General features: G+C 34.7%; 1 protein-coding gene and 1 pseudogene across 10 annotated transcripts in view; one reads left to right on the plus strand and one right to left on the minus strand.

Moving 5' to 3' along the window:
- The window catches only part of DENND1A (DENN domain containing 1A), a 521,188-nt gene that overhangs the window by 101,668 nt on the left and 394,142 nt on the right, over positions 1-25,378 (plus strand). The window lies entirely within an intron of this gene.
- LOC308642919 (NADH dehydrogenase [ubiquinone] 1 alpha subcomplex subunit 1-like) lies at positions 5,347-5,698 on the minus strand (annotated as a pseudogene). The gene has a single exon. The product of its transcript is annotated as an NADH dehydrogenase [ubiquinone] 1 alpha subcomplex subunit 1-like (transcript).

A 25,378-nucleotide genomic window follows, 5' to 3' on the forward strand; every position in this document is an offset into this window, starting at 1 on the left:
GACAAAGGCGCTAAAAACATGCATTGGAGAAAAGATAGCTTTTTCAACAAATGGTGCTGGGAAAACTGGAAATCCATATGCAACAAAATGAAATTAAACCCCTATCTCTCACCATGCACAAAACTCAAGATGGATCAAGGACCTAGGAGTAAAACCAGAGACCCTGCGTCTAATGGAAGAAAAAGTAGGCCCAAATCTCCATCATGTGGAATTAGGCCCCAACTTCCTTAATAAGACTCCTTTGGCGCAAGAATTAAAACCAAGAATCAATAAATGGGATGGACTCAAACTAAAAAGTTTCTTCTAAGCAAAAGAAACAATCTGTGAGTTAAGTAGAGAGCCTCCATCTTGGGAGCAAATCTTTACCCCTCACACATGAGATAGAGTGTTAATCTCTAGGGTATATAAAGAACTCAATAAGCCAAGCACCAAACCCTCCAAATAACCCAATCAATAAATGGGTCAAGAACCTGAACAGACACTTCTCAGAAAATAATATGCAATCAATCAACAAATATATGAAAAAATGTTCATCATTGCTGGCAATTAGAGAAATGCAAATCAAAACTACTCTAAGATTTCATCTCACTTCAGTCAGAATGGCAGCTATTAAGAAGACAAACAACAATAAGTGTTGGCAGGGATGTGGGGAAAAATGTACACTTATACGCTGCTGGTAGGAGTGTAAATTGGTGCAGCCAATATGGAAAGCAGTATGGAGATTCCTTGGAAAATTGGGAATGGAACCACCATTTGACCCAGCTATCCTTCTCCTAGGTCTATACCCAAAGGACTTAAGAACATTGCCATATCAATGTTTATAGCAGCACAATTCACAATAGCTAAAGTGTGGAACCAACCTAGATGCCCTTCAGTAGATGAATGGATAAAAAAAATGTGATGTACACAATGGAATATTACTCAGCAGTAAAAGAATAAAATCATGGCATTTGCAGGTAAATGGATGGAGTTAGAGAAGATAATGCTACTTGACGTTAGCAATCCCAAAAAACCAAATGCTGGATGTTTTCTCTGATATAAGGAGGCTGATTCATAGTGGGGTAGGGAGGGGGAGCGTGGGAGGAATGGACAAACTCTAAATAGGGCAGAGGGGTGGGAAGGGAAGGGGGGGCATGGGGTTATTAGTGATGGTGGAATGTAATGGACATTAGTATCCAAAGTATGTGTATGAAGACATGAATTGTTATGAATATACTTTGTATACAATCAGAGGTATGAAAAATTATACTTTATATGTTTAATAAGAATTGTATTGCATTCCGTTGTCATATATAAATAAAAAATTAATAAAAAATAAAAGTTTGTGTCCAACTACAATTAAAAAATATTTAAAAAGATAAAAATAAATGAATTTAGGTGATATACTGCAAAAAAAATTCCTTTGTATCCTTGAAATCTTTGCTCTTGTGATAATTTCTTTGGGAAGTCTTTTCAGCCTCAGGTAGGCTAAGTTAGGTCTGTCAAATGCTTTTATAAGGCATTCCATGCTTTTTCTATGTTTGTATTTACTTGTCATTTAATGTCTTCCTTCTCTTAATTTTTTTTAATATTTATTTTTTTTGTTTTGGTGGACACAATATCTTTGTTTATTTTTATGTGGTGCTGAGGATCGAACCTAGTGCCTCGAGCATGCCAGGCCAGTGTGCTACCACTTGAGCCACATCCCCAGCCCCCTTCTCTTAATTTTTTGAGAACGTAGACTATGTATATTGTTTACTACTCAGTATACCCAGAGTTTGGCACAGTTCATGAAACTTAGTTATGGTACTTAATAATTATTTGTGGAAAGGATGAATAAAGGAATGAATGTTATTTGTTTACTGCAGTTCATGTGCATTAAATTATTGCACAATAGATGGCACAGAGTGACTTTGTGGCATTAATTCTTTTCTTACATGTCTTTTTTTCCCCTGTAGATCCTAAGCATTAAGAAAGGCCTTCAGGGCTAGGGTTGTGGCTCAGTGGTGGAGCGCTTGCCTTGCATGTGTGAGGCACTGAGTTCGATTCTCAGCACCATATAAAAACAAATAAAACAAAGGTATTGTGTCCATCTACGAGTAAAAGTATTAAAGAAACAAAGATCTATCAGTAGTTTCCCAACTATAGGTTACAGCCTCAGTAGTGAGAATGAAAAATCAATTTAATGTCTCTTGAAATGAAGTATTTTTTAAAGAGCTTTGAGGTGTTATTTATTTATTTATTTTGTTTTGTGTCTGGGGATTAATCCCAGGCGTGCTGTTCTGTTGAGCTACTTCCTCACCCCTTTTTATTTTAAGATGGGTTTCTGCTAAGTTGTCCAGGGTGGCCTTGAATTTGTGATCTTCCTACTCAAGCCTCCCCAGTAGCTGGGATTCCAGGTATATGCCACTGTGCCTGGCCTGATTTTTTTTTTTTTTTAATAAATGGAATAGAAAAGCAATTATCGGAGAAAATGACAGCAAGAAAAAGTCTTGTTTTCTGAAACTTTTGGTGTGATTGTGTGTATGTACCAGGTAGAAGTATAACATGTTTCTTAATGTGGTAAAAAGAATAAAAACAATTTGGTTAAAAACAATTTGAAAGCCACTGTTGTGACTATATGCAGCTCTTGTGTACTATGCTATACTATGTCCCTAGGCAGCAAAATGAATATATGGGCTGTTTTTAAAGAAATGTTTAATGACTTGTTGACTTGATTCAGTGTTCAAGTTCCTAAAATCTTCCTTAGTCATGAATACTTCTACAAATTCTTTTGGGATTGTTGATTTTTCCTTCCCTTTATTTTTTAAGAGGTTATATCTGTTATAAACTTAGATTTTTAAAAAAATAATTTTTACTTTTGTATGTTGTATACCAGGGCTCTTTTCTTTCCAACTTTATTAAAAATATATTTGCAATATTTATTTAGTATGGAGACATCCGTCTTACATAAAGTATATAATGATGGTGTTAATGTTATATTGTGACTTCATAATGAAATTCTCTAATAGCTCAAATTACTGCTGTTATTAAATTTTATTGCTTTTGTGGCTTTATAGACTTTAGTATTACTAGTTTGATAATATGAAATGCTATACAGATATATGAAAATCCAGATTATACATAGGGTCATAGAAAGCCAGAAACAGACAAAAGGAAACCAAAGCATTTAAGGATTAAGGCAATAATAGTTCTGTGTGTGGTGGCTTCTTAAATGATTTTATTTTTCATTGAGTTTCTTATATTGATTTGACACACATTTGCATAACTGAACTGATTTTTCTTCTTTAAGGCCAATGGTCACTTGAAAATCTTTGATGCTGTTGACTTTCTCAGCATTAATCATTGTTTTATAGGATAGTCTCTAAGGATGCATAAATTATGATAATAGAAGCCAGGGTAGGTCTGGAGCTTGTGGTTGCTGCTGCATTATTGTGTCCACTGGGATGACATGTTGTGAGCTTGCCCTCTGCATATCGTTGGGCTGGGGAACTGGATCCTGTCCCCCACCAAGCTAGAGACAACAATGAATTCTAAAAGGCATCAGAAAGCAGTCCTATTAAGTAGTCTGTTTGGAACACTTGGACTTGATGGAACAAAATAATTTTGGGGGCTCTTATGAAAATCTCATGAAAGCTTAGGTTGTGTCCTCCTTCCTTAGAGTTAATCTGCTTTGCAGGAATTAGTGGCAAGTCTCAAATAATTCAAATTATCTCTAATCCACTATAAACAAGAGTGTGGTTAAGTCACGGAGTTTTCATGTTGTCTAATTGTTGGTTTCTGTCAGCCATTGCATACTGTCAATAGATGTCTCAGAACAAGAGCTGAACAATGACCTCTTGTTAATGCTTTACACATACATAGTTTTATTTTACAAGTAAACATAGGAAAATTAGAGAATAAAAATTTTAAATGTATAAAAATTTTCTCAGTACTCAAAGATATTTCCTGTGGTTGTACACATACACACACATATACACACACATTATACATATAATATATAACATTAATCTGTTGTGTTTATACACAAGGAAATACTGAATATATTTTTTCTAATGAATTTGATATGAAATGAGTATTTTTAGGGAAAATATACATTACCAAAGTTAACTGAAAAGAAGTAAAAAAAAATACCCACACCAATATTTATGGAAGAATTCGATAAACTTGTCAAAATGCTATTCCTAAAAAGTTGCTAGTTCCAGGTGGTTTCACGTCTTTCCAGATAATGCCAGTACCATTCAAACTGTTCTAAAATATCTTTTTCCTAATGGTATACTTCTTCATTTTACTAAGTTTTAACCAACATATGAAAATGTTAGGACAAAATGATAAGAATAAAAGGGGCTTGCTGTGGCTGTGGCTGAGGGATAGAGCACTCGCCTAGCACATGCGAGGCACTGGGTTCGATCCTCAGCACCACATAAAAATAAATGAAATGGGTGTATTGTGTTTAACTCCAACTAAAAAATAAAAAATAAAAAAAGAGGATAAGAAAGAATATATTGATCTTATTTATAACAAGGGAACTGACATGGATAAACAATAATAGCACTATTACTGCTCCAATTATTTTTTGAAATTCCACAAGAAAATACATATTGTATATTTTGAATATAAAATTTCCTTATACTGTTCACTGACTTATAAATTAAAACTTCAATCCTATGAAACATTTTGGCACTTGTAAGATATATTTTCAGTAATCTATCAGTGTCTATAAAAGCTACTCCAAAACTTAGTGACTTAACACAACAGGATTTATTATTATTATTATTATTATTATTATTATTATTATTATTATTTTTACTGTGGATTGGTTGGATTCCCCTGCAAGTTTTTTTTTCTTGAGGTATCCTCTGGAATTGGTCATTAAGCTAAAAGCTGGCATGTCCAAGATGGCTTTACCTGTGTGTCTTAAACTTCTCTTACACAGCTGGAACAGCAGGATCTTGGTGGGCCTTTTGGTGTTTATTTATATTCTTTCACTTAGTTCAGAAGTCCAGCCTTAGATCCATGGTAACCAGATCCTAAAAGGACAAACGTGGAAGGTTCCAAGCCTCTAAAAGCCTAGACCTAAAAAAGGGCTCAACATAATTTCTGCTGTATTATGTTGTTCAGAGCAAGTCAGAAAATCAGACCTGTTGAAGAAGGGAAGCAGACTGCTCAGTCTGGGGAGCAGTGGCATGTGCCATAGGGATGGGACTAGTTACTAGTGACTTCTTTGAAGATACTCTACTATACTATACTAGCTTAAACAGAATATTACTGATGTCTTGAAGCTCCTTTGGAACCCTTCTCTGTACTCCTTATATCAATCACTTCTGCCTCCAGATAATCACCATCCCCCACCCAATTTTTTTTAATTTTTCTTGTTCATTTTATTTTGGTTTTCATTTTATTTTGATTATGTATTACATAACACACTGCATGCTACATAATATATCAAATAACCTTCTAGCAGGGGTAGATGACCATACTGAGTTTTTTTCATCAATCAGGAAAATGCTTCCTTAATCAATGTTTTCCAAACCCTTTGATTTATAATAGCGATTAACTCCAGATATGCGTCTCTTTCCATCAAACTCCACTGATAGTGAAAATGGGCAACCCTTTTTTCCTTGCCCCTGTTAGTGAACCTGTGTATGTAGGCAGTGGCCACTCCCTGGATAAACAAGCAAACGCCCATTATACGTCCTAGAAGAATTTCGTACCACATTTCTACATGGTTATCTAAACCAAATCCCTACCCCTTAGCTCCTTAGAGGTACCCCATCCAATTTTTAAAGTTAACTTTCTTTTCATGATCATTTTACCACTTATGGAGGTATCTCTAAACAATATATTATTTAGTACTGCATGATTGATATGATTTATTTCTTGAAATCTTTTAAGTTTCAGTTTAAAATAGTTGTGTTTTTGAAGATTATTTGTAAAACTTAGAAAAGTAAAAAGAAAAATAATCCTAATTCCAGTCTCTAGGTCTATTCCATTGATAATATTTTGGGACATTTTAACACACCTGCACACAGCCCAAATTCTTGTTGTCCTCTGAATCTCATTGTTTTGTGAGTTTGAGTGGCAAGGCTGCTTCATTATCTGAATGTATAGTATTCAGTTCCAAAATTTTGGGTTATAAACAATGAGAATTTGGATTTGTGAGTGGTGCATCCAAATTACACACACACACACACACACACACACGTTTGACTTGGAGGGTGGTGAGAGTTTGAATAATGGAAGATATCTGTGTGTATGTGCGTGCGTGCATGCTCATGTATGTGTGCATACACAAGCACACATGTGTATGCATGTGTTTGGATGTAATTTTAAGAAAAAGAGGTAGAGGATCACATAGTGATACTCCTCCTTAAAATTTAGAATGGAGAAATGGTCTCAGTAGGTAACTTAAATATTATTCTGCAACATTCTAAAACTTCAGTGTGCGTGACAATTACCTGGAGAGCTTGTTAAAGTAAGCTTCCTGGACTTCATGCCCAGAGTTTAAATAGGTCTTGTATGGTCCTCAGAATGTATATTTTTAGCAAGTTTTTGGGTGATACTGATTCTGCTGGCTTAGGGCCCACAATTTGAGGACTTTTGTTCTGCAGTGATTTTTAATGGATATATTCTAGTTCTTCACATAAGTGCATTATAATTTATTTAGTCGGCTCCTTATAAGACATTTGGATTGTGTAAGTAGTTTTGCTATGATAAATAATAATATAATGGCCACCGTGCACATTTATTAGCATTTTCTTATAGTATATTTCTAGAATTGAATTACCTGGTCAAAGGGCTGGTTCATTCTTAAGACCTTGGTGTGTAATGCTGAATCATATTCCAGAAGGCTGTACTCATTACATTCCAACTAGGAAAATATGAGAGATTTAAGTCAACATTCCAAAGTCTCTATGGGAAGTTTCCAGAAGGGACTACCAAAATAATTTAATATTGAAATAAGTGCATTGGCTCATTAAAATTATTATATTGTGAAGGTAATATTCATTTGGATATAAAAATTTTAATATAATAAAAAACTGGCTAATGCATATTATAGTTACACCTTGCACATGGATGATTAGCATGAAGTGGACCTCTTTAGATAAAAGAATATATTCTTCCTTAAACCTCATAAGATGTGGATCATCAGGCTCTTTATAATTTAGACTTTCCTACTGTGAAGTCACATTGTAATTTTACATTTCCTATTATAATTTTATATAAAAATGAAGTTATCTTTCATAGGAATCTAAAGCAGTTCTAGAGAAGGTAATAACCTCTAGTGCAAAGGGGCCAAGACTGGGTATGAATCTTATTTCTGCCACTTGCTTTTTGACCTTAGAGTTCATTTCATCTCTGACCCTCAATTTTATACCTCTGAAATGATAATAGTAACCTGGGCCCAGGTTTATATAGACAGATAGGGTATTACTGGAACAGAGTATTAATATTTTGCTGGGATTCATGAAATTCTGCCATTAGTGACCTGCTTCCTCCAACCTTGAAGGAAGACCATAGGTGAGAGAGTGGTAGTCTCCCTATAGCTCTTTCTATCCCCAGGGCATTTTTGGGGGCCTTGGAAAGGTGATGGGATGACATTATCCCTGCGACTGGTAGGTTTCACTGTGTTTTGAATGCCTCTTTGCTTTCCTCTTTTTTTTTTTTTTAATATTTTTAGTTGTGGATGGACAGAATAACTTTTTTTTGTTTAGTTTTTTATGTGGTGCTGAGGATCGAACCCACTGACTCACACATGGTGGGCAAGCGCTCTACCATTGAGCCACAACCCGAGCCCTACTTACTTTCCTCTTTTATGTTATCTACTTCATTCCTTTAACTTTTTCACTAGATCTTGAGGAAAATTTTATCAATTCCAAAGTGTGTAAAAGATCTTCAAAAATTTTACAGTGCTTTGTGAATTCAAAATAACATGATATTTGGCTCTATTCAAGTGCTCTAGATGCGAATCACTCAGTGGCCTCAATGGTAGCATTATAGAGCTAGGTGATTATTTATATTCCTCCCAGATTATATTCTTTTGAACTTTTAGAATTTTGATCTATAACACATTCACACTTTAGGTAGGTTATATTATACAAGTTTATTTGGGGGATGGGGTTGTAGCTCAGTGGTAGTGTACTTGCCATCACGGGTGAGGCACTGGTTTGATTCTCAGCACCACATATAAATAAGTAAATAAAGGTATTGTGTCCATCTACAACTAAAAAAATTGAAAAACAAACAAAAAAAACCACTATTTGTAATTTGAATTATAAATTTTCTTAGAAATAACTTCATCTATAGCATTTAACTTCTTAGGCTAATTCATAAAGCCTATTTCATCCCCTTGACCCCATTGGTGGGGGCAGTTTGATGCATATGAAATTTTGGACTTTGGAGTCATACAAGCATGATATTCAGTCTCAGTTCTGTCACCTAATAGCTGTGTAACTGTGGGAATTCAACTACCCTTGAAGATTTTGTTTGTTTCTTTATAAATTAAGGATAATAGTGCTCACGTGGTAGGATTGTTATGAAGATTAAAAAGGAAAATGTTAAGTTACTTTGGGGCCCTGTGCCACATATGTCCTTGATAATTGTTGTTTCTTTTTTCCTTATCTTTTTTGAACATATTGTTGTAACTTTCCTTTTTGAGTTATTATAGAAGTTTTGTTGTTTTTTGAATAGATTGCTAGATTGTCCTAAAAACTATAGATATGTTTAAGCTTCCTCACATTGTAGAATATTATATAATAAAGGAGAATAAAGTCAGTTTGGAAAATTAGGTCATAATAATGTATATCTTTAAAATTTCTCTTAGAAAACATGATTTTAGTAAAACTTCCCCTCCTTTTGTGGGATTAAGTATTTGAAGTTACTCCTGATCTTCAGCACATTGGCTGAGGGAAATTATATCCTGAGTGAATAATTTTTAAGAATACAGCTGCTTGTGATATCTTTGTAATGCAGGTACTGTTTTTATTTATTTCCACCTAAGTTGAATATGATTTAATTTCCTGCTTCACTTCATCACTTTTTTTTTTTCCTAGTGGGATTTGGTTTGTAGAGTTGACATTGTTTTTAGGTTTATATTTTTAATGGAGAAGGTTGTCAGCTTTAGGAATTCCTTTAAGGGATTGGAATTCATTTGCTTTTAGTAAAGCTGGAATCATTGTTAAACTCGCAAAAATTATCTTTCAATGGATAGTATGTAACTGAACAATTAAAAAAATGTTATTAGTATTGATGTTATTCCAATTATTGTTTCTTTAGTTTTCCTTGTTTAAATTTTTTTTTAAGGTAGCATCACTTGGACACAGGAAGCTTGTCTTCATTATTCTATTAATAAAGAAATGGTTGTTCTCTGATTTGATTGTTTGAATTGTGTGAATTGGGGAGTAATGTTTTTTTAGCATGACACTTTGGGAACTGCTACTTGGTTAGGATACTTTTGTTCCAAGGTCTCTTTGAGTCAGATCCTATTAAAAGTGAAATGTGACAAGCTGTGTAACAATGAAAATATTTGAACAATACAATACTTGTATTATTATTGTATGGCTTTGAGGAAAACCTCATACTGTGTCTAATTGAATTTATTATGCTTAATGAATTTTTTAAACCAAAGGGTACCTTTTTTGTTTACTTGATCATCCAGTTTACATTTTTTAAGTGTATGTAAAATACAGTATAAAATATATAGAATGCTTAAAAATTTGCAGCCTGAAAGATAATTATATAGCAGTTACACTATAACATTTGCAAAGAAATACTGTTAAAAATGACATTCTCAATAAATTAGGTTCTAATAAATGGCTGGAAAAGGAAGGGGTAAAATATTAAATTAACCTTTGCTTTCATTAGCAGTTCCTGTGAATTTTTATAATAGAATTGATCACAGTGAATTTATTTGGTAAATTATCAATGTCCATGTTGTGAACCTCCTTCAGAATGCCTGCCTTATAGTATCATATTCAGAAACATATCATTAATTTTAAGTAGTGTTCTTTTTCAAGAGAACAAAAAATTCAAATTTAGCTGCTTGATACTTGTTATACTATGTAAATTATTATGGTAAATGTAATATTATATAAAAATCTCTAAAGTGGTTACATAGGGATTTGAATCCATGAAGTAATTTTTATTAGTTTATGCAAGAATATCACTATGAATCAAATTTAGGAAGGATTGCAGTAGAATCAAGCAAGATGTTCTTTTTTCTTAACACTATAACTATGGAATAAGTGTTTCTCTAAATGATCCTTTTCTAAATCTCAGTTTTGGAAAGGAGTAAGAAGCTAGTGTGTGAGACTGTAAATTTTGAGAGCTAGGAAAAAGTTTAGTTTTGTGTTTCTGTGACACTGTCTTAAAACTTGGTATTTTATAAGCATTAAAAAAAGAAAGAAAGAAAGAAAGAAAGCTGGTAGAAATGTCTCAGTGCTTTGGTTTTGCCTAACCTGTTTTTTCTTGCTCGATGATCTAATAATACCTGTCTGGATTCATTGGCTTTATTATTGGATAAAGGTGAATCAGCCCCCCCTGCTATCCCTCCACCCGCCAGGTCTGAGAAAAACTGACTCAGTATATTCTGTTCCACCAAATATCACTAGCTAGGACTTGTCATATTTAAATGATATTAAGCAATATCAAACCCTTTCCTTGATTCCCCCCCATCCCCCAAGAGGACTTTGAAAGTTGTCCTTAGGAGTTGGAAATAAAAAGACCATGTACGACCAGGCAGTTCTGCTATTTGAAAGACTTATCTAATTGAAAAAAATGACCTGCTCACAGCCTTCATAAAAATAAATTACAGTTGGATTAAAGAACAAAAGAAAACATAAGAATATTTTTAGAGGTCTAGGTAAGAAATGAGTTCATGAATAAGATATTTAAAAAAACACAAATTATGATGGAAAGACTTGGTTTGACTACACTAAAGGTTTTTATTTTTTGTACCAGAGATTGAACCCAGGGGCACTTAACCACTGATCCACATTCCCAGCTTATTTATTTTTTATTTTGAGACAGGGTCTTGGCTAAGTTGTTTAGGGTCCCACTAAATTGCTAAGGCTGGCTTTTAACTTGTGATCCTCTTCCCTTCCCTTCCTAAGCCACTGGGATTACAACTATACTAAGATTTGAAAATTTGGTGTGGCAAAATAAACTGAACAGAATAAAAAGAAAGTTATCAGATTGGAAGAATTTTTGCATGTTTTAGATCCAGAATACATTAGGAACTTGAAGAATATAAAGATGGCTAAAAAATTAAACAACAGAGGTCACTAAAGAATTCAATGGTTAAAAATCATGAAAAAAAGTCACTAAAAATACAAATTAAAATCATGAGCTACTATCCTGACTAGGAGAGGATTGAAAGTGGCTCACCTTTTCTAAGGAATTCTAGAGTAGATTCCCATTGCTAGTGTTTTATCAAGTCTGTATAACAGTAATTCTCAAAATGTGGTTCCTAGACTGGCAGCATCAGCATCAACTGAGATCTTGTTAGTAATGCAAGTTATTGGAGTACCACTCCAGACGTACTGAACCATAAACTGAATCTAGCCCATTAGACAATTTGGATACATGCATAAACTTAATAACTTCTTTAGAACCATAGTGATTAATACTATATGTTTTAGAAAGATTCATATCCTCAGACTTAACTCTTTTACATAATACATGGGTATGATTATGTGCCAATAATTTCATCCCTTCTAGTCATCTGAGGGTGATGATATCTATCTTAAAGTGTTGTGAAGCTTGAGTGATATTGCATGGTCTATGCCTGTCCTGTAGCATGTAACAAAAACAAGTATTTCACAAATGAAATAGGTATTTCATAAAGTCTTTTGTAGAAGACTTGGCTAGAAGTATTTCTGAATCAAACTACCTGGAGAATTTAGTAAGAACAATTCATAGTAAAATTCCATTCAAGTGATTACGAATGGAAGGCAGCTCATTCTGTTTGGCACTGTGCTGGAATGCCAGCACCTTCATCCATGGAAAAAGCACAGTGGTGAGGAGATGTGGTTCTGGTCTTGGGAGCAGTTAGTTTCTTTGTCTGAGAGACAAGTACTTAGATGAGAGAAGGCATAGTCTATGATTCTAAAGGATTAGACACACAATCAGGTGCTGAGTGATCTACATAGCTGCCAAAACAGTGGAAGCTTATAGGGGAGAGCAGTCTGTGTGAGTTGAAGCACTGGGTGGATTCCTGGAAGAACTGTTAAACTGTTGCAGTCATTTAAAAAAAAAAATATTTTAGTTGGGCTGGTTGTGGCTCAGAGGTAGAGCACTTGATTAACATGTGTGAGGCCCTGGGTTTAAACCTCAGCACACATAAAATAAATGAATAAAATAAAACTATAAAAATATTTTTAGTTGTAGATGGACAAAATATCTGTATTTTACTTATTTATTGTTTTATATGGTGCTGAGGTTCCAACCCAGTGTCTCATATGTGGCGCTCTATCACTCAGCTCTAAGGCAGGCGCTCTACCACTGAGCTATAACCCGAGCCTGAAGGTCATTTAAGTACAATTTCCCATGAGCGTATTTCTTTATTTACAAATTTCATAAAAAAATGAACCTTGTTAAAAATGTAGAAAATAAGGAAAATCACATGTAATTTCATAACTCAGAGACTTATGGCTAGACATGTTAGTGAATTAACTTTTAGTTTTGTTGTAAAACATTTTAAAAATACTAATTACTATTGCAGTATGATAGATCCTCTTTTTCTTTAGTGCTAGGGTGGTAACTCAGGGCATTATGGCATACTAGGCAAGCACTCTTTCACAAACCACTCTCCCAGTTCTAAATGTTTACATTCTATTTTGAGTTAATTCTTCATAATGAAATGATATTATTACAGAAACCACTTAATGGTGATATAAATATGTGTCACTTGAGTTTATTGATGTTCCTTTTTCAGTTTTTAAAAAATATTTATTTTTTAGGTATAGTTGGACACAATGCCTTTATTTTATTTACTTATTTTTATGTGGTGCTGAGGATCAAACCCAGGGCCTTGCACGTGCTAGGCGAGCACTCTACCACTGAGCCCCAGCCCCAGCCCCTCTTTTTCAGTTTTTGAAGTCATCCTTGAAACATGCATTTAAAAAGTTATTTGCCTTTCTAATTACTTTCTTGAGATAGATTTTGCTTTGTAGAATTATTATGGACATTCTTAATGTTTTTGAGGTCTGCTGCCAAATTATTTGCCAAAAGGAGTATTAGTTGATCCCTTTCTTTGCTCATTCTTTCTTTCACTTGGCATTTATATGCTAGACCCTATTTCAGGTACTGGGTATATGATGTTGAACAAAACAGGCAAAAATGTCCGTGTTCATAAAGCAAACATCCTAGTAGGGGAAAAATAAGTTAAATATGCAGTATGTTGGATGGTTAAATGCCCTGAGAAAAATGGTACAGGAAAAGGGAATAGGAATGGTGGGGATAGGAAATTGTACTGGTAAATGTGGTCAAGGAAGATCACATTAGGAATTAACTTATAAATAAGGGTCTGAGAGAACGCTCCTTGCTACTTAGCTGACTGACTGACTAGCAAGGCAGAGACCATGAATAGAAATGTGTCATGTGTGTTTGAGGCACAGCATGTGCCTGTGGCTGCCAAGGCTGGGGTAGAGTTAGGAGAGCAGTAGGATGGTGAGTCAGGGAGGTGCTGGAGAACTAAGGATGCTTTTGAAGAGGACTTGACATGAATTTTATAGGATTCCTCTGGTTGCTCTTTTGAGGACAGACTGTAGGAAATTGGAGGCAGAAGCAGGGAAATATGTTAGGAGGCAATTATAGTAATCTAGGTGGAAAATATATAGTGGCTTACGCCAGGATGGTAGTGGTGCAGATGGAGATAAATGGTCAGTATTGAAATATGTCTGAATGATTTAATCAACAGGCTTAGCTGACACATTGGATCTGAGATATAAGAATAAGATCAGGAGTTCACTTTTTTTAAATATATTTTTTTAGTTGTAGATAAATACAATATCTTTATTTATTTTTATGTGGTACTAAGGATTGAACCCAGTATCTCACACATGCTGGGCAAGTGCTCTACCGCTGAACTATAGTCCCAGCCCCAGGAGTTCAGTTTTATACATGTTAAATTTGAGGTATCAAGCTGAGATGTTCAGTAGGCAGTTAGATAAATGAGTTTGGAGTTGGGGGATATTGAGAAATAAATTTAAACTTGATAGGGCATATTTGGATTTGAAGTGATAAGATTGAAAGAGATGAGCAAGGATGATATCAAGAAAAAAAGTGAATGAAGAAGTCCAAGGCATGAGCTCTGAGCACTTTAAAAGGAAGAAGTCAGCAGGAGCCTGAGGAGGATCCAGTGGTACATGGGGGTGGCTGATCAGAAAACACAGAGTAATGTGAGGAGGCGGAAGCAATCACAAGTATGAGGTGATGCTTACAGGTCAACTGAAGATTGATTATTGATATTAGCAGTCAAAAAAAGAGGTCATTGATTTGACCACTGGTATATAAGTGGTTTTAGAGAAGTGATGGGATGAAAGTTTGATTGGCTTGAGTCCAAGAGAGTTGGGGGCAGGGAGAGGAACTGGTAGTAGTTAGCATAGACACTTCCTTTGAGGAACGTATCTAGAAAGAGAATGAGAGATGGGGTATAGCTATTGGAGAAGGAGCTTGACCTTTTAAAAAATGTTTGCAGAAATAATAGCATGTTTGTATACTGATGAGAAAGATCCAATAGAGAGGTAAAATTAATTTTTTTCATTATTGGTTGTTCAAAACATTACAAAGCTATAATTAAAAGGGAGAATTGATGGAGATATATGGGAATTGTTAAGAGGGGATGGGATCTTTCTTCACAAATGGATAACAGTGGCCTTTGTAAGGGGCAAGGCCAGTTATTCTCATAATAGGATGAAGGCAGAGTCTATAGGGAGGGGGACTGGATGGGTATAGGTGATAGAGAAAGGGTCCTGTGGGAGTTCTCTTCTGATTGCTCTGTTTTCCCAGTGAAATGGCAAATAAGATAATAGCAAATGAGGATAAAGAGCATTGGAGGTTTGAGGGGAGAGGAGAAAATATGAAATAGCCACTGAAAAGAGCAGGAGGATAAATGAGGGAAGGGAAATGTGGTATGGTTAGCTGAGTTGTACTAAACCCCACTTCTGGTCGATAATCATGAAATATTAAGATCGTTTATGTGAGATTGTTTTGTTCAGCCACAGTCAGCTACAGGGGTGCAGTTGAGCAGCTGGATTTAATGAGGATTGGAGGTTGACCAAGTAAAGATGACAAAGTGAGAGGCACAAGGGAGCTGAGGATATATATAAGGAATAGCTATAACAATAGAATGTAAGCTGGGCTGGGAGGACAGTGTAGACTGGAGACAGATGAAGGCAGTGGAAGGGCTGGTAGAGTGTAAATCCCTATGAGACTGAAGAGAACAGAGAATGAATCAGCAAGTGACCAGGAGAGGTCATGACTAGAGACTGAGATGCTTAAAATTGTGATTACTGAGGGGGGTTTAGAATAGATAACAGTGGAGTTTAGTGTTTGGCTATGAGAGTTGAGGTTGGATAGAGAATAGGATTTTGGGTGGATAGGAGGCCAAGGAATGAAGAGTTTGGGGATTTGGTAGGATCGTTTATGTGAGTGGCAAAACCCGTAAGATGTGGTGGGAGTAGTGTAAAGTGAGTCTGAGTGTGCCAGGATCTATATCACTGGATTAGTAGATGACAGCAAAGCAGAGCAGGGAGAGGGAATAGTCTGGTGACCTGAGGTTAAAATCTGGGGTTTTAGAGAAGAGGAAGAGAGGATGGTCTGGAAGTGGCAACAAGGAAGAGTCCACAAATTCCACCCCCAGGTCAGCGGGGAGGAGGGCAGATAAGAAACATCACCACTTGAGAGGGCTCCAGAGGAGCCCATTCTTACTTGGGTCCCAGTAAGAATGTAAGAATGAGAAGGGAATTTATGCAGGAGAGGCTGAGAATTTGCTGCTGGCTGACCACAAGTGCCAGAAAACAAGCGTTGTGGGCTGAAGGGAGTGTGTGTGAGGGTACAGTGTTGTGCTATTCCTTTGGCGACCTCATTTAAAATTCGTTTTGCTTTTGATAGAGGACATGGTTCTTTGTCTTTTAATTTTTTAAAAAGTGCTAGTGTGGGGCTAGGGTTGTGGCTCAGTGGTAGAGCACTTGCCTAGCATGTGTGAGGCACTGGGTTCGATTCTCAGCACTACATATAAATAAATAAAATAAAGGTCTATTGACAACTAAAAAATATTTTTTAAAAAGTGCTAGTGTGATTGAATGTTAAGTCGTATAAGACTGTACAGTTAGCCAAAGGTATAAATTGTTATGCCTTAAGTACATCTTTTGAAAAGGTCTGATTGGGATTCTGGGAAGAGGAGAAAGATGACAAGAACTTGTCAGGTTTTGTGGGAAAGTGAAGTGATTAGACTAATTAGACTTGGAGATTAATAATTAAGAAATGGAGAGGAAATTGGGTAGGTTGTCTTAATGGTGAGGCTAAGGACTCTAGACCAGCTTTACAACATAAAGGTCTTGAAACATGAAAAGTGGTATAGGTCCTATAAATTTTTAATGTAGAATTACCATATGATCCAACATTCCACTAGTGGCATATACCCAAAAGAAGTGGAAACAGGAACTTGTACAGATTTATGTATACCCATATAAGCAGACCAATAAACAATAGATGAAATGTTAAAATCACTCAAGTATCCATTGATGGAATAATGGATAAACAGTGTGGCATATACATAAATGGAATTTTATTTGGCTTTAAAAAGGAACAACATTCTGACACATGTTGCAACATGGAGGAACCTTGAAGACATTATGCCAAGTGATGTAAGTCCATCACAAGGGGACAAATGCTGTATGATTCCACTTTGATGAGGTTTCTATATAAATTATATAGAAACAGAACACAGATGGTGTTTGCCAGGGGCTGGGAGGAGGGGATAATTAAGAGGTGGCATTTAATGGGTTTAAAGTCTCAGTTGGGGAAGATGAAAGGTTCTGGAGATAGATTGGTGGTGATTGTTGCATAACAGTGTGAATTACTTAATGTCACAGTGCCATGTACTGGAAGTTAGTTCAAGTGGTAAATTTTATGTTATTATTTTGACACAGTTTAAAAAAGTGATATTTAGTATGTTAACCACTTCTGATAATATAGAGGTAGTAGGCAGCAATATGCCTGGGAGAGAGAGGCAAAATTTTGGTAAAAGAAAATTTTCTCTTGACAGGCACAGTGTGTTTCACTTGTGGAGATGTCAGCTTTTATCTATGCTATATGCACTAGGTTGGTCTTAGCACTAGGGTTCTGAGTATGGTTTAGAGGAACTAGGAAACACATTTTCTTAAGGAGGAAAATATTTTTTTCTCTGTTCTTATTTACTGTTTAATTTTTTTTCATGGATGATACAAAGATAACATCTAGCCTTCAAAATTATCCTGTTTTTAATGAGTTCATCTTCTAAATATTGTGTTCACTAGTTGGGTGCTAGTTACTTTGTAGTCATTTTATTTATATCCTGAACTTGGCAAAGGAATTTAAATAAAGGAATTGGAAAGCCCTCATTCATAATCTGCTAAGGCCTATTTCATGACAACATGTTTTAGTTATTTGTCCAGATGTATTCTTATTGTTGAGTCACAATAATGACTAGAAGACAGATCAACATGAAGACATAAATAAATAAAGCCAAAAAAGACAGCCAGTGTTGGATTCTTTGGATTCTGATGGATCCAGGCTAAATCCTAGCTCTGTTACTTAATTGTGAATTTGCTCTTAGTGAGCTTCACTTTCCTTATTTAAAAAATATTAATACATCTTCTTACCTGGTAGGGTTGTTGTGATTAAAGAAAGCAAGTAAAACCACTTATGGTAATATCTGGTATATTGAGGCATTCAGTAAATGGTAGCTGGTAGTGGTATAATTCTCACTGAAAAATGTTAAAATGTTTACTGGACCTCTGTGGGTGAAACCCAGTCTGCAAACCTAGAAAGCAAAGATATTAGCAGAAAGGTCCTTCAATTTCTACATATGCACCTCAGGGTTTCTGTAAATCTGGGAGAATCCCTAATGCATCTGATGTTTACAGATCATTAGCAAACAGATGCCAGGAAGCAAAAAATAAACTGTAGCTTAAAGACTTTGGAGCCACTGACAAAGTAGGGAAAATCAGTTTCTGATAAAGTTATAACATTTCTAAGTGAGTAATAGAAGGCAATGGGAAATTTTAATTGAGTTTATAAAAGTTTATTTCAGGAACACCCATATTTCCAATTTGAGGCACACCTATACATCTGTAGCCATTTAATTTATAGTGCTTGCTTATTTCTCCATTGGGGTTAATAACATAACAACAACTAATATTTATTGTGTGCTTACCACATTCCAATGTGATATTTAGGAAGCCTATAGCATTCAAAGTCTTGTTTTCAATTGGATGTTTTGAAATTGTCCTTTTATCCACTTGGAGAAACAGTGTATTTAATGAGTTTATTTTATTCTGTTATACTTCAGATATTTGTTGGGTATTTATAATAGGCAAGACATTTTGTAGGAGGCAAAGCTAAGAAAAACATGGGACCTGGCCTCACAAAATTCTCCTCTTTATACTGTATACTGTTAAGAAGTAAGTATAGTGCATCCTGGAATGAACTTTGGTCTAATATCCCTTCTCTGCCAGCTCTTCCCAAAAGCTTTTTTCCCAGTCTGGACAAGGCTAAATGCTCCTCTGTTAATCCTGTGGAAGAGCTGAGCAAGTCTTATGGTAATGACTTGTTTAATTCTGTGTTTTCCAGTTAGGGTTAGCTAGACTGCAAACTCCTGGAGGTCAGGAGACTGTGGCTTATCCATCAACTGGGCCAGCCACATCAAGTGTTTGAACCATGATTGAATACTAATTTTATAACTTTAGACAAGTTTGAAAAGTCCTAGACAAACCTCTTGATTTCTTTGTGTTAAAGTTGTTGCAATGGTCCTGATAGCATAGCTTTCATGAACGTAAAAACAGAAATTTTTACTAATGCTGATCACAGCACTGGCACATAGTGGGTACTCCATCAATAGCTTAATATTTGAATCAGTAATTAAGTCATCTCTTTTCACCAAATTTGACAGATGTGATATATCTATTTATGAAGACCATATGCAGTGATGTCACCTTTGTAATACATAAAGGGCACAGCTGTCATTTAGGTTAACTCTAAAGTAATTATTCACATTGGCATAAAAATGTGACACTTAGGTTGCTCATTCAGAAAGATAGACTAGGGCTGGGGTCTAGCTCAGTTTTAGACCACCTGCCTTAGGCCCTGACCCAGGTTTCAATCCTCAGTATGGCAAAATAAAATGAAAAGATGGGTTAAAGTGAATCCTAGATCATAGAAACATTACATGAAGCCTGATATTAAAGCCATTAAACCAACTTCATCTATGTGTTTTCTATCAATTTGATTCGTTTTAGGAATTAGTTCTAAACTCTTAACTAATTTAAAAAGCTCCTAAATATTAGAATTTAAATAGTAATAAAAATTGAAAGCTAAGATATGCAGTAGGGAGAAGGCAAACTTGTTCTTTTGGCATCCCCACCCCACCCTGTTTAGCATACATTTACCCTCTTTTCCATTTTAAAGCCCTTTTTGGAATTTCACTTATGTTTTGCTTTTTGGGTACACATTACATAAATTTGGTTAAGGATCATATTTATATTCCTTTTGTAGATAAAGTTATGAAAAAATTTCAAATTATTGGTAGGCAGTGGCATTTTCTGGGTGAAATCCATCAGCACTCTCCAGAAGGAAATTTGAAACTCTAGATTTTACTGTATAATGTCAATGGACTCATTATTTGTAGAACAGCTGATGCATTTAGGACTTGTTGATTCACTTAATTGTTAACTGTACAACATTCATAACTCCAACAACTGAAAACAATAGGTCAGTATCTGTTGTTTATGCATAAATAGTCACATCGTAGCAGGATATGTAGAAAGGCAGAGTATGTTAGTTGGAGGAGGAATGGGGCATGTGAATGGTCCCATTGCTTGCCATACCAAGGTGGGTTTTGCTCTTTTCCTTCAAAAATACTCTTTGTGCTTTTATTATAGGCATAGATGGTCAACTGTGACTATGTTATCAGGCTGGCTACTGTTGAAATAGTATTTAATTGTATTTTAAATTCCAATGTTAGGGAGGGGGATGCCAGAACAGAATTGTGGTTTAAAATTGGGATGATGAGTCCTAATTAGAATAAGTTATAATCCAAGTGTATATAATGTGTCAAAATACACTACTATCATGTATATCTAAAAAGACCAAATAAAAAAATGATCTTAAAATTGAGATGATACAATGTTTTTCTATCTTACAGTTTCATGATTCAGAGTTAATATATGGAATAGATTTTTTTTAAGTTACAGATTCCTTTATATACTGAAACCAAGTAAACCTAATTTGTTTATTTAAAGTTCTTAAAAATGATTTTTTCCTAATTTGTGAGTTAGACTCCTTTGAAATTTTAATGGTAAATCTGCATTTTAAAACCAGTAACTTAAAAAAATAGTAATTTTTAATTTAGAAATGTTTGAAAGACAAAGTCTTTTTGTTTCATCACCAAGGAAAACCTGTTGATTTTTTTTAAATATGTAAAATATTTGAAGCAGTCCTCTTAAAATATGCTATTTTTAATAAGTAATTTTTAACTATCATGAAAGGAATAATTTACTAGAATAATTGTATTCAGTTAAAGTGCTGAGCTAATAATTCAGATATTTTACAATATAAAGTAAATGAAGCTGAATTTTTTTGTAACTTTAATAGGTTTAATAGGCAGTGTCCTTGACGTTCTTTATTTAGCCCAGTCCAGTTTGTAGTCACACTATCAGGAAACTTTAATTCTGCATTATGCAACATTTTAAAAAAAACTTTTCCTTGCAGATTAAAAGAAAGTTTATTTCTGAATGTGTTTTGGGAAAGATTGAGCTGGTCTTCACAAGGTAGCACAACTTCTTAACCATTTTCTGAGTCTACATTTTTTATGTGTGAATCTGGAAAATGCCATTAATGAAAGAATAGTGTAGTGGTCTATTATCCTGTTTGCAGCATATTCCCATCTTCTCATCTGGAAAATTAAATCTGATTACAGCTTGGATTAACATTTAGAGTTGTGGGAAGAGGAAGGTAGTATCTTAAACTCCATGAAATTGAACAATGAGATTATATCATTTATAGCTAACGTTAAAGTCCTACTTTTTTAAAGAGCAGATTTTTAAAATTATGAATTTAAAAGTGTTAAGTATTTTGTTTCTTATAGACTGAAATATCTTAGAGATAATGTAATGTTTTCTGCCTTGATACTTGACATGTTAAAAGTGAAAGCAGTGTGGATTTCCGTGTTAACTGCTACATTGGCAGCTTCTCTTAAATTTTCTAAAGAAGCTCCAGTTATAGAAGTTACTGACATTTGGCCAATATGCAGTTATTACTAATTTCAAACAAACGAAGTCAGTATATTTTTAAATCAATTAAATAATATGTCATGAATTAACTCTTCAAGTAGAGTCATTTGTGTGATGGAGAGGGAAATGGGGAAATAATTTGGTCGTGTGTGTGTGTGTGTGTGTGTGTGTGTGTGTATGTGTGTATTCATTACTAGTTACTGATGTGCAAACGAGCCCTCATATATAACTATGGTGCTTTTATGAATTATTTTGTATTTCTGTTGTAAAAGATCTGTCTACCACGTTTTCTAGGAACTTTAAGCCTAAGGCAGAACTCAAGGATTTTGGAGCCTGTGTAAAATAATTTATAGCACCTTTCTAGTAAGTCTTGCCCAAACTCTTATTCTATTAATTAAACATCCTGTGGCAATCTGGTATGTCTTAAAGATTTTAAAGTATGTATGAAAGACTAGAAAGCATAGACCATTGAGATGGAAGAAAATTAGCCTTTCTTAAAAAAAAAAAAGAAAAGAAATAAGACATCTTTTTTCCATGTTCCCCCTGATGTGAAGATGTAGCCTTTATGCATGGTTATATTCTCTGCCTGAATGAGATTGTGCTGTTGGGAGTCCTATCTTGTGAAATGTCTTGTTTAAAATATGGAAATGCTTCTTGTGGTCCTCAGGTGACTAGTGCACATATGTTTCTATGGGGACAACCTTGTAGATGGCAATGATGCTGGGAGATGTAGGACCCATTACATTGACATAATGTGAAATCTCTTTAAGAGCCAACTACCTCTTTTAGGGCTGTTTAGTAAAAGGTATGTGGACTCTATCATGTATTGTTGGCAAGATATTTTAAATGCTATATTTGCTGTTGAAAAATATTTTCCTGGGAAATGATGAAATTGATTTTTAAGTTTGTAAGAAACTATGATTTAAATTAGGAGAAAGTTGCTGAGAGGGGAGGATAAGGAAAGAAGAGTGTTCTGTGTACCACTGTATTATGTTCTTAATTTTCTGTCAGCAAGACAATTCTTAGGAAAAAGCCTGACATATGCTGATAACTCTGTTCTTACTGCCAATTGCCTAAGCAAATTGTTGTATTACTTTCTTCCATGGAAGTACTCTCATCTGTAGATTTTTGTGTTGAAAGTTAGCTGTTTGGTGACACTGCATTTGGCGATGAGCATACGAATGTGAGAAGGTGTTTTGGAACATTAGCAATTATAGTATTGGATAGTGGATAAAGAAATAGATACATAAATATTAGACCAATGCAGTTTTCCAGTATATGTTATTTTCCATATAAAGATATAGAACATTTCATAAAATGTTCCCAGACCATTTAAAACTCAAAGAAATGCAGCTGACGCAATGAAATACATAGAGTACTTGTAAAAACATACAGACACGCAAGTGGATTGCTGCCAGACAGAAAATTTAAAGGCGGTTTGCTTAACTGCAGGGTGCTAGGTTTTGTACATGTGCCATGCTGAAACTGTTAGTAAGGCGGGTGTTGTGTTGCTTGAGAAAAGCAGATTGTATTTGGACCTTTTTAACTCAGATGTTTCCAATGCCGATGTTTTGGTGACATTATGGCATTGTGATCAACTCAATGTGAAACAACATTTCAACCTCCTGTGCAAAATAGAGATTTTTAAGAAAACTCAAATAAATTGTTTGCAGTCTCTGTTAATTTTTATAAAATGGCTTTCATAGTTTTATTAACTATCAGACTGGATCTTTGAGCTAATTGAATGGAACTTTATAGGGTGGATGTTAGTTTTTAAAAGCATTGCTTTTTTTTTTTTTTAAGTACTGTTTTAAAGAATATTAAGGTCCCTTGAGTTTTGCTTTTTATAAGCCTCAGGGACTTTAAAGAGAAGTAAACAAAAGTTTTATGCTTGAATTGTAGTAAATAATCATGTATATGTTATCTTGAAACCTTATTCTGTTAAAATTTGGTACTCTTACTTGAGGGATAGCCTTAGAACAGTTGAAGGAGTTTAATTGATGGTGTTTATTTCCCTGTCATTGAGGTAGTGGTTAGGATGATATGGTTGGTATGGCCTATATGTTGGCATGCTATCGCCATCTTTACCATCAATGTGTTAAAATAGGTAGGTTTTTCTTTTTATCCATTCCTTCTTCTTTTCAATTCTATTATGTGTATTTATGAATAAAATAATTTTAAAGTGACAAGTCTGATGTTAATATAGTTTCTTTTTAACAGAGTTGATTGAAAAGTTTTAAGAACCTTCTCCCACCCATGAATAAGAAACTTACTTTTTTAAAATTAAAGAATATACCACAAATGCTAGTTCCTAATTTTATCTCTTCACAAAACAGTGATAGAAAAATAAGTCTTTGGTTTTATTTCTGTCTGTGTTTTGTGGTTCCTAAGAAGCATAGACTACTGCAAGAAAGAGAACATAATATTATATATTTATATAGGAGTCATATCTGTATGAAATTTTCTACTTGAAGAGTGTTAACCACATGACAATTGGAAGAAAAAGAATAAGCCTTAGATGATTTTGTGGTTTTTCCAACCTCTATTTTATGTCCTCAATGACTTAGAGCTACATATTTTTGGTCTCTGGATCAAATTTTAAGTTGTTTGTGTATGTTAGGAATTAAAGCCCTAATGTTTTAAGGTCCTTTCCTTCTCCCTCTTCCCTGTGGTATACTTTTAGAGGTTTGTTACGCAACAGACTGTCCTCTGTATCCTGCTAGCTATTTCTTCTTTGTAGAGTACAGGTTAAGCATCAGTAATCTGGAAATCAGAAATGCTCCAAATTTCAGATTTCAGATTTTTGGATTAGGGATGCTCAACCACTGAAGTCTGTGCAAATATTCTAAAAATCAGAAAAACTTCAAAATCTGTAACACTTCTGGTCTGAAGCATTTCCAGGTAAGGGATACTCATTCTGTAGTTTTCTTGTCACACTGTTGGCACCATCTGGTTTCCTGTCTCATGGGAACTGAATCCTTGTGTGGTTTCAATCCTTCTGGCTAATGATAAGCAATAGCTTCTTCATCTGGCCCACCAGAGTAGCCTTGAATGGTACTTAGGGGGCATTACTCTAGAATTCTGTTAGTCTCCATCAAGACATGTCATGGGTCCCTTGCTAATAGTTGAAGTTGAGTATAAAAAGAGAAATTGATCCCCAGTCTTTAAGCCAACCAGAAGATACCCAAGAGCAAAAATGATCTACAAATAGATTGAACTTTTTTGCTCCACCCATTTTGGGAAACTATTTTTGGTGTGATTTTTATATCTCTCTACTTTTGTTGTTAGAATTGGAAATTTAAAAAATAACATCCATTGGCTGTAATTACTTGAAAATTGATGTATTCTAGAATTTAAATGTAGTAAGCAAATAGGCCCTTCCTTTTTTCTCGATTCTTCACCAAGTAACCATTAACTGTGCTTTTGTATTATGATTTGGAAGCATTTAACTTTTACATGGATTCACTTTCCCAGAAAAGTAAATCAGTGTTATAAATTGGTGTTTTAGAAGTGAAAAGTGAGTAGTATATATTGTGAGATCACTGTTAGATGGGAGACCCTAACACACTGAGCTTTTCCATAAGATTTTTTGCATTGATACATAGTTTCCCACATAGATATTATTCTGATCACTCCCCTTAATGTGTTTTTGAAGAACCAAATCTTTTTATTAGAAAAGATTGAATGTTTTCATAATCAATAGTAAATGGAGTGCTAATAGCTTTTAATTAATACAGTTCTGTATTGACTTACAGACATGGAATTGGATTATCTAGCCATGATGATTTAAGAATTAGGTGATACCATTAGTAATTTCATTCTAAATAGATGTTCAGGAAAGGTAATTTCAAACCTGTGTATTTTTATAGTTTCTTAGCAAGTATAATTATGTCAGACAGAACATTTCT

Source organism: Spermophilus citellus (assembly GCF_964194105.1).
Source record: "Spermophilus citellus genome assembly, chromosome: 2".
Taxonomy (NCBI): Eukaryota; Metazoa; Chordata; class Mammalia; order Rodentia; family Sciuridae; genus Spermophilus; species Spermophilus citellus.